This window comes from Corvus cornix, chromosome 3 (assembly GCF_000738735.6).
Source record: "Corvus cornix cornix isolate S_Up_H32 chromosome 3, ASM73873v5, whole genome shotgun sequence".
In the NCBI taxonomy this organism is placed as follows: Eukaryota; Metazoa; Chordata; class Aves; order Passeriformes; family Corvidae; genus Corvus; species Corvus cornix.
The window spans coordinates 8,924,862-8,935,451 of NC_047056.1; the positions used below are offsets into that span (position 1 = coordinate 8,924,862).

At 41.8% G+C, this 10,590-nt stretch overlaps 1 long non-coding RNA gene across 1 annotated transcript; it reads left to right on the plus strand.

Moving 5' to 3' along the window:
• The first annotated feature begins 820 nt into the window (after positions 1–820).
• Positions 821–8,195, plus strand: LOC120411740. Its single transcript, XR_005604245.1, has 2 exons — positions 821–2,091; positions 7,052–8,195. It is a non-coding gene; the product is annotated as an uncharacterized LOC120411740 (long non-coding RNA).
• The last annotated feature ends 2,395 nt before the right edge of the window (positions 8,196–10,590 follow it).

The following is a 10,590-nucleotide window of genomic DNA, read 5'->3' on the forward strand; positions in this document are numbered from 1 at the left end:
TCAAAATAATTTTAATACAGATCTTCAAGATATACAGAACACATCAAACTTTAAAAAAAAGGAAAAAGAAAAAAAAAATTTAAGTAAGCTGTACAAAGTCGAATTCAGAGAAATGTCCAAAATACTAGGGTTTTTCAGCAAAGAGCTACAGAAAGCAAAATCTGTAAAAATATCAGCTGCTTTAGATCCTTTTAACACTACAGAGTCCTCTGTGGCCACATTATATTATTTAAACTATCCATTTTTACTTACAGCAAACAGTTATAACTCAGATACATTTTAAAAATAAGTCATACAAAATATTAAAAATTTACTTTGAGACAAAAATAACCGAGAGCAGGGTTTTGCATTCCAGTATTTGCAAACTCCCACAGTGCTTCTAACCCTTTTTCCTGCTAATTTTAAATCACGGTGTGATGCCCTTATGGTTGCTCCTTGTCGCAGCAGAGGTTCACCTCTTCCACAGGAGGGAGCTTTTCTCTTGCTAAGGTGACACTCTCTCAGTTCTCAATTTGGAAACGTGTAGAAGCTCTAAACATGCTGGAGTGCCCCATGGCTGACAGCTTGCACACAGGGTCAGCAGAGAAGATTCAAAAAAGTGAATAAAAAAACGATCAAGCATTTATAAGCTAAACCATATGTGCCGGTTTGAGACAAATTTGGAGGAAAGTATCCTCTGATAGAAGGCAGGTTACAGCCGCCCCTCCCCCACCAGGTTCGGGGAAAAAAAATTTCCTCAGAGGAAAGTGAAGGAAAAAACCCTATTTATTTAACAAACACACGGGAATAGAATAATGCTAAATAATAAAACCTCTCGCTGTGGAGAGAACCTGATAAAATTCAAAGTCCTTCTGTAAGTGTGGCTGTTCTCTCTCCGGAGCTGGGGTGTGGCCCCTTCAGGCCGCGGCGTGGGCCTCCCGGTGCTGGTGATCCGGACCGGACCAGAACAGTCCAAGGAAAAGTTCTTGCCTCAGCTAGCGAGCCGGCTAAACACCAAAGAATTTTAACTGTGTCTCTCTCCTGAGAAAAAGCCGAAAAACTCGGAAAAGAAAAAGGAAGGGTGCTTCCCCCGCTCTTGCCGCCGTAGAAGCACGCAGAGGAGTGTGTCTCTGTGTCCTTGAACACAAACTGCTGTGAAAAGTTCACTCTCCGCCTCAGTTTAAAGGCACAGAAAGTCATGGGATTCACGTCTGGCATAGGGAAGATGATAGGGAATACAGTATCATACAGTCACCCCAGGACACCATATTTGCACCCTTGTTTATGCCACACTATTACTATCCCCTAATGCAATTAGTTCTGTAGTGGAAAAACCTGAGCACATCAAGTCCAACACCATTTATGTCCATGTGTTAAAAGCTGCAATTGTTTATTAAACTATGGAGGTAGACAAGTTATCCTCTGTAGTTAAAGGAGGATACGCTTGCAGAATTAGCCCGTATATCCGGAACAATATGAATTGCCAAAGATGTGCCATTGCAGCCTGTAAAATATGTAGTGCCAAATATGTACCGCTTCCGCTTATGTTATGTAAGTAAAGAGATAAAATACCAAATATGGGAGAGAAAAACAGGGGTCATTCAGAGGACTATGGAGGAAGACTTCTGGCTTCAGCCTCAACGACCACCAGAAGGCAGAAGAAGACCCCCTAGCAACACAACGCACATGCGCAGAGAAACTAGATAACAACCACCTGGAAAGACAGGAAAGCGGAAGAAAAAACCATATATAAAGGACTCTGTACAAGCTAAAAAACGTGGCAGTCGGCGGAGCGGAGACTCCCCTGTCACCCAGCGCTGCTTTTGCTCACATTCTACTTGCTTAATTACTAATAAATTTCATTTATTAAACTAAGAGTGCATTCCCCTTATTGTTGCGCACTCTTTACAATTTTGGTGCCGTGACTCGGATGGGAAGATAGCGACCTACCGTCTCTTAGGGAGGCGCCCCGAGGTACTCCTCGGCCCGGGGATCGGTGGTGCGCTTACCCCCACACCGACGAACCTAAATTCTAGAATGGTGAGCAATTGAGAACCGGTCAAATCCCATAAAGTTTAGTGCACTAAAGTCCGGACGAAGACGCAGGACCGCGTGAGTATCGAGCATCGGGATTCCGTCCGGGCGGGATTGGGTTTCCTGAGATATAACGACTGAGAGGTTCGAAATACTGAACCAAGCGAGTGCGGACCCTTTAGTACTACGTTTCCCGACTCCCGCGAGGGACCGGGCTAGGAATAAGGGGAGCGAGTGTGTGTGTGTGTGCAGATATCTCAGAAGATGGGGGCGAAGGGCAGCAAGCCTTCGGTCCCCATGGGGGGGTCCCAGCAGGGAGGGCCCCAGTGATACCCCAAAACACCCCCCTAGCATTCATGCTAAATAATTGGAAATACCTCCCTAGTTCACCCGGGAAACACAAAGCCAGAATGATAGAATTCTGTACTAAAATATGGGGAGGAAAGAAAATACAAAAGAACGTGATTTGGCCAGTTTTTGGGTCAGATGAAGATTGGGTGCGACAACAACTTAACCTGTGGGTAAACAGTAAAAGTCCGCTTGACCCAGAAGAAAGTGCATATGCTGCAATGTGGCTAGAAAAACCCCAGGTAGCTATGTTTCCCTTAAATGAGAGAAAGAAAGAAAGGAAAGAAGAGCAGGAAGATGAGCTATTATTGAATCCACCCCCATATGTGCCCCCGGCACAGGCACCGGAGGCACCGCCACCGCCAATTCCCCTCGATGCACCAATTAATGCAGAGCGAGTGTCCCCCATTACAGTCAGGAGGAGAACTAGAAATCAACGAGAACAAGCTCAGATGTACCCACTAAGAGAGGTACCTATGGGAGGACCCCTACCCGGGATCGGATATGTTACTGTCCCTTTAAATTCAGGAGACTTACGAGAATTCAAGAGAACTGAAATGGGGAGTTTATTAGATGATCCATTAGGAGTAGCTGAAAGGCTAGATCAATTCTTGGGACCCAGTCTCTATACCTGGGGGGAGATGAACTCAATATTAAGCCAGCTGTTTACATCCGAAGAAAAAGAAATGATTAGGAGGGCTGGCATGAGAATATGGGATGCCCGTCATGCCCAAGGACCGCAGGCAGACACTAAATGGCCATTACAGAATCCCAACTGGGATAACCAGAATGCCGAACATAGGGTCCACATGGGGGATCTAAGAACTATAGTGATTCAGGGAATCAGAGAAGCCGTACCCCGTGGCCAGAACATTAGTAAAGCTTTCAATGAGAGACAACGGAAGGACGAGAGCCCCACCGAGTGGTTAGAGAGATTAAGAAAAGCCCTACAGTTATACTCTGGAACGGATCCAGCAAGTCCTTTAGGACAAGCTGTTTTAAAGACTCACTTTGTAGCGAAATCCTGGGACGACATTAGGAGAAAACTTGAAAAGCTAGAAGATTGGCAGGATAGAGGCTTAGAAGAACTGTTGAGAGAAGCCCAGAAAGTGTACGTGCGGAGAGAGGAAGAGAGCAGTAAACGACAAATAAGAATGATGGTAGCAGCGGTCAGGGAGGATAGAAAAGGACGACCAGAAGGATTCCGGGGAAGGTCAAATGTAGTAGAAAAGAAGGAACAAGGAAACTGTTTTTATTGTGGAAAGAGAGGACATATAAAAAAGAACTGCAGAGAACGAATCAGAGACGAGGGAATATTAAAGGCAGAATAGGATAGTCAGGGGCTCTATATATTAGGGGACCGGAGTCATCAGGAGCCCTTGATAAAATTAAAAATAGGTCCCCAACGTCAGGAGTTCACCTTTCTAGTAGACACAGGGGCAGAGCGATCCACAATTAAACAATTACCGGAGGGTGCACCCTTTCACATGAAAAAGTCCAAGTTATAGGAGCAAAAGGAGAACCATTTAAAGTAAACAAAATTAAAGATGTCATATTTGAGTCTGAAAATAAATATGGGATAGGTGAACTCCTGCTAGTCCCAGAAGCGGACTACAATTTATTGGGACGGGACTTGATTATTGAATTACAATTAGAAATCAAAGTTGAAAACGAAAAATTGGCTGTCAGAGCATATCCCCTCACAGTAGCAGACAGGGAAGAAATCAATTCTAACATATGGTATTCCCCAGACACAATAGGAAAGCTAAATATTCCACCAATTAAGATACAAATAACGGACCCACAAATCCCAGTGAGAATAAAACAATATCCTATTTCTCTGGAGGGACGGAAAGGACTAAAGCCAGAAATCGACAGATTATTAAAACAAGGAATCCTAGAACCGTGCATGTCTTCCTTTAATACTCCCATTTTGCCTGTACAGAAACCTAATGGAAAATATCGATTAGTTCATGATTTAAGGGAAATAAATAAACGAACAGTTACCCGGTTCCCCGTAGTAGCTAATCCATATACATTATTAAGCCGGCTAGGTCCACAGAGGACGTGGTATAGTGTGATAGATTTAAAAGATGCATTCTGGGCATGCCCACTAGCAGAAGAGTGTAGAGATTATTTTGCCTTTGAATGGGAAGACCCAGAAACGGGACGCAAACAACAACTAAGGTGGACAGTCCTTCCCCAAGGATTTACTGAATCACCAAATCTGTTCGGGCAAGCTCTAGAGGAGTTATTAACGGAGTATCAAGTACAATCAGGGAACGTACTCTTGCAGTATGTAGACGACTTGCTGATAGCAGGAAGTGAGAGGGAAGAAGTTAGGATAGAAAGTATCAAATTATTAAATTTTTTGGCACTAAAAGGATTACGAGTTTCTGAAGAGAAATTGCAATTTGTAGAAGAAAAAGTCAAGTATTTAGGACATTATTTATTTGAAGGACAGAAAATAATAGACCCAGAACGTATTAAAGGAATATTAGAATTACCTATACCAAATACCAAAAGACAGATTAGACAAGTGTTAGGCCTATTTGGATACTGTAGACAATGGATAGAAAATTATAGCTCCAAAGTTAAATTCTTATATGAACAGCTAGCAAAAGATAAGCTGCCTAAATGGACCCCTCAAGATCAAGAAGATTTTGTTAAGTTAAAAAAAGAATTAAGTCAAGCACCTGTCCTAAGTCTCCCGGATATAAAGAGACCCTTTCATTTATTTGTGAACACAAATGAAGGGACAGCATTTGGAATATTAACTCAAGAATGGGCGGGGCAGAAAAAACCAGTAGCTTATTTATCTAAATTATTAGACCCTGTGAGTAGGGGATGGCCAGTTTGCATCCAGATCATTGTGGCGGCTGCCTTGTTAGTAGAAGAAACAAATAAAATTACTTTTAATGGAGAAATAATTTTATACGCACCCCATAATATCAGAGGGGTATTACAGCAAAAGGCAGAGAAGTGGCTCACAGATAGTCGATTGCTCAAATATGAAGGAATACTAATTGAATCACCTAAACTGTCACTTAGAACAACCGGGGCCATGAATCCAGCAGAATTTCTATATTCAGGAGGAGGTAGTGGAATAATACATGATTGCTTCCAAACTATAGAACACCAAAGCCGGATAAGACCAGATTTAGAAGAAGAGGAACTCGAGGAAGGAGAGGTCTTTTTCATAGATGGATCCTCAAGAGTAGTAGAAGGAAGGCGCACCTCGGGGTATGCCGTTGTGAAATTTGATAAAGGAGAGTTTAAAATAGTGGAATCTGGACCTTTGAGTGCAACCTGGTCTGCCCAAGCATGTGAATTGTATGCCCTTTGGAAAGCTTTGAAATTACTGGAAGGGAAAACAGGTTCAATATATACAGACTCCAAGTACGCCTATGGGATAGTACACACCTTTGGAAAGATTTGGGAAGAACGAGGATTTATAAACTCCCAAGGGAAGAAACTAATTCACACAGAACTAATACGACGAGTTTTAAAATCACTCAGAGGCCCTTCTAGAATAGCAGTAGTACATATTAGAGGCCATCAGCGTGGTACCAGTTATCAAATCAGAGGAAACAATGTAGCAGATGAAGAAGCTAAGCGAGTCGCAGGGAATCTCAGTATTTTGTTTACAATGAAGGAGATACCACAAAAAGACGAAAACCTTAGTTTTGACCAAAAAGAAAGAGAGAAATTGCAAGACATGGGAGCTAAAGAACACAATAAGAAATATATGTTACCAGATGGTCGTGAAATATTGCCTAAAGGAATAGCCACAGATATCCTTACAAAAATCCACCAAAAAACACATTGGGGTACCCAAGCCTTAGTAGATCATTTTGAACAGTTATATGCCTGTATAGGGATTTATAACATTGCAAAATCAATAACCTGGTCTTGTGAGATTTGCCAGAGGGTAAACCGAAGTAGGAGTAAGCAGAAACAATCGGAGGACGACCTCCAGCATACCGACCCTTTTCACACATACAGGTCGATTTTACAGAGCTACCAAAAAAGGGAAGATATAAATACCTCCTTGTAATAATTGATCACCTCACCCACTATGTTGAAGCTTTTCCTACCGGTAAGGCAACTGCCAATCAGGTAGCAAAAGTGCTGCTCGAGCAGATAATACCTCGATACGGGGTAACTGAAGTGATTGACTCAGATCGCGGACCTCATTTCACATCTAAAATCATTAAAGAAATAGTGGACAATATAGGAATTAGATGGGATTACCATACACCATGGCACCCCCAGAGTTCCGGTAAGGTTGAAAGAATAAATGGAGAAATCAAAGTAATTTTGACAAAACTAATGATAGAAACCAAATTATCTTGGATTAAATGCTTACCAATGGCATTATTAATTCTGAGAACTCGACCAAGAGCTGATTTGGGAATTTCTGCCTATGAAATGGTGTATGGTATGCCCTATCGTATTGAGAAACCCCAGACTAACCTTTTAATTCGAGACTATACTATAAATGAATATGTTTCACAACTGGCAAAACACCGAGAAGAATTGTGGAAACAAGGACTAGTGGTACAAAGACCTCCACTAGACTTAAAAATTCACAAAATCGAACCTGGAGAATGGGTATTAATCCGGGTATGGAGGGAAGAGACTTTGAAACCCAAATGGGAGGGTCCTTATCTTGTTTTGCTGACTACAGAAACTGCCGTCAGAACAGCTGAGCGCGGCTGGACACACGCAAGCAGAATCAAAGGACCAGTACCACCACCCCAGTGGAAAATCACCAGCCCTCCGGGAGAAAGCAAACTTGTATTAAGAAGAGCGATGAGTACAAAAACTAAATGATAGAAACTGTAGTTGAACCATTTATTAAGTTGCCGTTTGCTGTGCAGTGTGTAATAGGATTTGTGATTGCTTTAGCATTATCAATAGTTTTATATTTTTTTATGGAAAATTGTTAAATGTGGAAGAAGAATTTGTATATGAATAATAGAGAACAAACCGAAATATGAACCTACCACTAGATATTAGAAGGCTAAATCAAAAGACACGTTTAATATTCACACCTATAATTGAGAGACTGCCAAAAGAGATAAAATCCCAGATTCCTCCACCCCCATATACCTTTATTGAGATTCAAACAGTAATCAGCTGAACAATTTCAACTAGCAATTTTGCATTGGGATTTGGAGGTGTGGGGCGCAGCCATCACTGCCCAACTAGAATCACATATTATAAAAAGCCAGTGCAGAGGATACAGAAAAGGGAAGAGATAAACCAGACCAGACCTTGAGCGATTGAAGGTACAGGTTCCCTTCCCTGAACAGGAAACCCCTGCTGCCGAGAAGATGAGACACCTCGTAGCCGGATGCAACCCGGTTGACGAGCGAGGCAGAGGAGGTAACCCGGGGAGGAAAGGTTACCTAATGCTCAAGCGAGGAGAATATTATCAATGGCTCTTCCTCCTTTTCTCTGTCATCCTGAGTAAGCCTGTGAAGCTGGTTGAGGCTGGGAATCCACACCAACCGTTTAAATGGTCCCTAATAAGATGGGAAGATCAAAAAATAATATCCACAGTAATAGGGCCAGGGAATGTTAGTTTTAACTGCCAGCTCTGTGATCTTATAGTAATACAACCCTGCCTAAACAAAGGGGGTTTTATTTTTGCCCTGCATCTACCGCAGAACTCCACCAGACCTAGCCCCCCTACCCAGATTAGGAACCCAGACCCCCTCTGGGAATTAATGTTAGCCTCATATGAAGCACTTAATAGAACAAGACCAAATCTAACAGAAGAATGCTGGTTGTGCTATAATATCAAACCTCCTTATTATGAAGCTATAGGAAAAGATAATAAAGTTCAGTGGTCCAGTAAAACAAATCCACAAGAGTGCTCTTGGAGTGAGCAGAAAAATTACACCCAAGGAATCACAATACAAAGTGTAAATGGAAAAGGGAAATGCTTAGGAGCAGTACCTGAACAATACAAATTTTTGTGTAACAGTACCATTATAGACGTAACATCGAAACCAAGAAAAGTGAATTTAACAAGTGGATAATACCCACTTTCGGGGCAAAGTGGGGTGTGCTCAGACATAGGAGTACACCTTGTTTATCAATCAAATGCTAAAAAGCATCACGACAATTTTGTGTGCAAGTTATAATAGTTTCCACGATTAATATATCATACTCTGAAGAGATAATGTATCATTTGAAGGGGACTTAAGCAGGAAAAAGAGAGAACCTCTGACTGCGATAACATTGGCGACTTTACTAATTGCAGGAGGGGTGGGAGCGGGCACAGGTGTTGCCTCTATAGTCAGAAGTACCGAAATTCAAAAGTTACAAACAGCTGTAAACGAAGATCTGGAGCGAATAGAACAGTCCATTGAAAACTTAGCTACTTCAGTGAAATCACTTTCAGAAGTGGTGTTACAAAATCGAAGGGGATTAGATCTATTATTCCTTAAAGAAGGAGGATTATGTGTTGCACTGAAAGAGGAATGCTGTTCATTCGCAGACCATACCGGAGTCGTACTGGACTCTATGTCCAAACTCCGAAAACGATTAGAACAACGAAAAAAGGAACGGGAAATGAATAAATCATGGTACAAAAGATAGTTCAGTGCCACCCCTTGGTTAACGACTTTGTTGTCTGCCATAGCAGGACCCCTGATAATAATTATTTTAGGACTCATCTTTGGACCATGTATTATTCGATATGTGTTGAGGTTCATAAATAAAAAATTTGATATAACCAAATTGCTAATTTTAACAACCAATACGAAATACCAAGCTATGTCTGAAAAAGATAAAAATGAGTACTATGAATGTGATTCCAAATCACCTGTATACGATTGTTGCTGTGCAGAAAATGGAATAAGATTTTGTGATTGTCATAGTAGATGTGAGTGGTGTGGGAAGAAAATAAAGGAGGAGGAGATCGAGATAGTTTAATAAACAATAGAGGTTTAAAAAAAAAAAAAAAAGGGGGGAGTTGTTAAAAGCTGCAATTGTTTATTAAACTATGGAGGTAGACAAGTTATCCTCTGTAGTTAAAGGAGGATACACTTGCAGAATTAGCCCGTATATCCGGAACAATATGAATTGCCAAAGATGTGCCACTGCAGCCTGTAAAATATGTAGTGCCAAATATGTACCGCTTCCGCTTATGTTATGTAAGTAAAGAGATAAAATACCAAATATGGGAGAGAAAAACAGGGGTCATTCAGAGGACTATGGAGGAAGACTTCTGACTTCAGCCTCAACGACCACCAGAAGGCAGAAGAAGACCCCCTAGCAACACAACGCACATGCGCAGAGAAACTAGATAACAACCACCTGGAAAGACAGGAAAAGCGGAAGAAAAACCGTATATAAGGACTCTGTACAAGCTAGAAAACGTGGCAGTTAGTGGAGCGGAGACTCCCCTGTCACCCAGCGCTGCTTTTGCTCACATTCTACTTGCTTAATTACTAATAAATTTCATTTATTAAACTAAGAGTGCATTCCCCTTATTGTTGTGCACTCTTTACACATGTAATAAATGGATCAGTTTCGGGGTGTTGATCGTTACTGTTAGGATGTGAATGAATCAGTTTCGGGGTGTTGGTTATTACTGTTTGGATGGGATATAAAAGAGGGGAGTTAAAAGTTGAATAAATGGGCATGTTAACTGAAGAGAGATTGCGAGACTGTACGGGTGTAATACTGGAATGTAACCACTGGATGGGGGTATAACAAGGACCCAATGGGTTTAATAGACGGAACCTTCCAGCACATTGCCTCATAGGGTACAAGGGATGAGGACGACGCCCTAGACTGTGATTGGAGAACGAGCCAACCAATGAAGTGGACTTATTTGGAAATGATTGGTTAGGAATACACGGAGGTATAGACCAACCAGCGAACAGGAAAGGGACCAATCAGCACGAGGATTAAGAAACGCACCAATCCGGTGGTACCAAAGACTTTAAAAGCAACCAGGTGCCCCCCTGCAGAAGTTGGGGTCCAAGGGAGCACCCAGTGGGTCTCACTGTCTTTTTTGTGTGTGTGTTGTTTTATTCTGGCTTGTCGCGTGGAGCCTGGGCTTATCCTGGGTTCCCGCTCTCGGCTGTTAATAAATAAACGAGTTGGCTTTTCTTTTCAAAAGTCTTAGCCTCGTTTACAACATCCAGATATATCTGATGTATACAAATGTCACTTAGGTGGCCAAAAGTGTCAGCTATCCAGATAGTA